Source organism: Micromesistius poutassou, assembly GCF_964030765.1.
Source record: "Micromesistius poutassou genome assembly, chromosome: 11".
NCBI lineage: Eukaryota > Metazoa > Chordata > Actinopteri > Gadiformes > Gadidae > Micromesistius > Micromesistius poutassou.
This window is the reverse complement of record NC_140281.1, coordinates 13,065,989-13,069,288: the sequence shown is the minus strand read 5'-3', so window position 1 is coordinate 13,069,288 and position 3,300 is coordinate 13,065,989. Positions and strand designations below refer to the sequence as shown.

Sequence of the window (3,300 nt, the reverse complement as noted above, 5' to 3'; positions counted from 1 at the left end):
TGACGGAGATTTCGGTATGATAGATCAGTTGAATAACAGTTTAGCTCTTAGTTATTGCGTGTGCGACATGTTTTAATCTGAGCTACGGAACAGTTATGGCTGGAGTGGCGTGTGGAGGAGCGGAAGACTCCACGCCATCAGCGCTGAAGATTCATCCGGGGTCGTATTATTAACAAGGGGGAGAGCCGGGTCGATTGAAACACTTTTCAGTTAAACGTCTTTTTCAAAGATGACGTTACGTATACAAATCATTTCATCATGTGATCAACAACTCACATGTGTATTATCTTAGTTACAAGTGTAATTTAATATATATGTTGGACGATCACGCTGTTTTTTAACTTTGAACCTAAGTTGACATTTGTTTCAAACGCCCCACATAGTAGGCACGTTTGAAACACATATGCAGGACGAATGAAACAGCATATTTTAAACAGAAACTATTGAGCTTACTCTTGTTTTTGTGCAACATACCGGACAGCATACTAGTGTACTCGTCATTGCTAAAATTTCACATCATTTCTCATAATATAAATAGGTAAAAAAAAAAAATTTGTCCTGTGCATAATTGTCAAGATGCACATTTAGATTAAAACTCACCTTTCTTCTTTTATACCAGTTGGACAATTACATTTTCATTTAATTTACTTATTTCACTGTCCAGTCATGTTTAGGGATACACAGTTGAACATCCTGTTATTTAATTTAAACAAAAACCACCAGGTCAACCGGAAAACACGACACCTGACCTTTATCCAAGCGCACCTTGGGAGGTTTCTTTCTTTTCGTCGCGCTCAGCAAGGTGCATCCAGAGTTTTGTCGATTTTATCTGCTAAATATTGTGTAATAGTCTGCACATTTGCATGTACATTACATTGAAATCATATATTAAGTAGAACTTTGATTAAGATTGTGCTCTAGCTGATGGATGGTAATGGCTGGAGAAAAGGATAAATTGGCAAGCTATAGGCCTAAGTCTTGACCAAGAGCAAGGGTGTAGAAGGCTAGCCTACAGCTTATACCCAGCAGTTTTTAAGTGCATGTCCACTAAATTAAATTATAATTGTCATAATCATTTAATGTAGCCATTGTTACTTTGGATGCTTTACAATGATGGACGTTAGTTAATCAGTCTATAATATTCAGTGAAATGTGCATTTACAGTAGGCCTATTTCCACTGCAAACAAGTGAAGACACATGGACAGTATAGTAGCCTAGGCTAAATTATTATTTTTATTTCTATTCTTTGTCACACAGGTGACACAAGTAGTGCGTAGCCCCTTCAGTGCAAGCCTCATGCGACCACTTATAACAAAAGACGCACTGGACCCACTCTTCCCCAGGCATCGAGGCGCTGAACAGCTCGCAGCACACGAGGCAGCCGACGTCCTCGTTGGACAGATCAGTTAGAGGAGTAGGCAATAGTGGCGAACTCTACTGCATCCGGAACAGCACAGAGCAGGCCTAAGGGTGACTGCATCAGCAGGCCAGGTGATGGTGGCAGAGGCAATAGCAGGAGGAGCAGCTGAGGGGGCACCAGGGGCAACTCCAGCAAGAGGGGCGGCAGCAGGAGCAGGCGAGAACAGCCTCTTCTTGGGAGCCCGAGAGGAGGGACGCTGCTTTGCTGGTCGTCGCTGCTTGCCGGTTTCCTGCTTTTCCGCCTCTAAAGCAGCCCTCACCGGGCTGTCAGTTAGGATAGCAGTTGTCCTGAAAACATTAAATTTGACATTTTAATGTTAATTGAATGACTTGAATGTGGTAGGTCTACATGACTGTAGACAAAGGAAGGCAAGACAAGATATGAGATGTTAGACTAACTCCACTTGCCTCTCTTTGTCATTCTTCTAGGCCCAGCCCAGCCTTAGGGTAAGGCCGGACGATCTCTGGGCTGGCACCTGGACAGTGGTGACCCCTGTCAATCACATACATTTTTGACTTTTAATTGAACTTTTTCCATGAAATATTGTTGTCTTTAAATGTAAATAGTTGTGTGAGCTTAGTTAGTTAGTTAGTTATATATCTAGTTATGTGTATATAGTTTTCATATTTATAGTTGTGTGAGCATAGTTTTAGTTTTATATATCTAGTTATGTGTATATAGTTCATATTTATATAGTTGTGTGAGTTTAGTTTTATATATCTAGTTATGTGTATATAGTTTTCGAACACTGTCGAACACCCTATTGTGCGGGATGTAGCCCGGGGGCCTAGCCGCTTCTTTGCCCTCCGCTTGAGGAAGCGTGACAGGGTGACATGATTGACATTGTTAGCCAATGCTGCCTGCCTCTGACAACTGACTGCAGGCCCTGGCATACACTGCTGCAGGAACCAGCCCACGGGAGGTGGTTCTTTTTCTGACTGGGCATTCTCTTATGGTGATAATCTGTTGATGCATGTGATAAACACGTTTGTTCATTAAACATATATGTTACTAATTCAAAGCAGTTATTCATTGCAAAACATTAATTCATTTGGTGATTTAAACAGGTATTGATCACGCAATGTGCGCGCATTTACGCATGGTGACATGCGGGACGTTTGAAACAAGTGTTTCAATCGTCCCGACAGCGACTACTGACACTTAAACCTTTTTTGACTCTAAACTTCAAAACTCTGACATTGCACACTTTAGGACATGTTTAAGTACTAATTCACCTGTTGTATAGTCATATTATTATGGCATGAAACAAAACACACAACTGTTTATTACAAAAAAAATACCGGACGAAAGATTTTACTTACCGCGCTCAAAAACAGGTTCGCGGGATAAAAATCGAACGGAATGACATCATTACGTGAGATTTCCCGGGGTTGGTCAGTCTTGCGTGCTGAACGTAGTGACGAAATTTCACGTGTCAGACGTGCGTGGTTTTCGAGAAAATCGCTGTGTTTCATTCGTCCCGTGTTTCAATCGACCCGGCTCTCCCCTATAGTTCGTGTAGTGCGAGGCGACCGTCCTCGCTAGGTAGTGCAAAGTGTTGACTATTCAGTTATATTACTAGCCCGTCGCCAACGTTGGAAGCTTGTCACGCCAAAGAACTAAGAGCCAGTCAGCTCACTGCTACAGACCGGGACGTGTCTGTGGCTCCTGCTCTCTCCCTCTCCCGCCATTGATGCACGGTGCGGTGGGTGAGTAAATAGGCTACCCTGCTGCCACACATGGCTATCATTCTCAACGGACAGCAACGCACTCGTGATGTCTAATTGGTGAACGGTCGGCACACACGTAACGTGGACAATCCGAACCAAAAGGAACATTGAACCGAGAGTGGACATATTGTTATTGAGTGTTATTATGT

At 42.6% G+C, this 3,300-nt stretch overlaps 1 pseudogene across 1 annotated transcript; it reads right to left on the bottom strand.

Moving 5' to 3' along the window:
• Positions 1-1,120: 1,120 nt before the first annotated feature.
• LOC311355422 lies at positions 1,121-1,930 on the bottom strand (annotated as a pseudogene). Its single transcript has 2 exons — positions 1,816-1,930; positions 1,121-1,708 (listed from the first exon to the last, which is right to left on the bottom strand). The product of its transcript is annotated as an uncharacterized misc_RNA (transcript).
• Between the last annotated feature and the right edge of the window lie 1,370 nt (positions 1,931-3,300).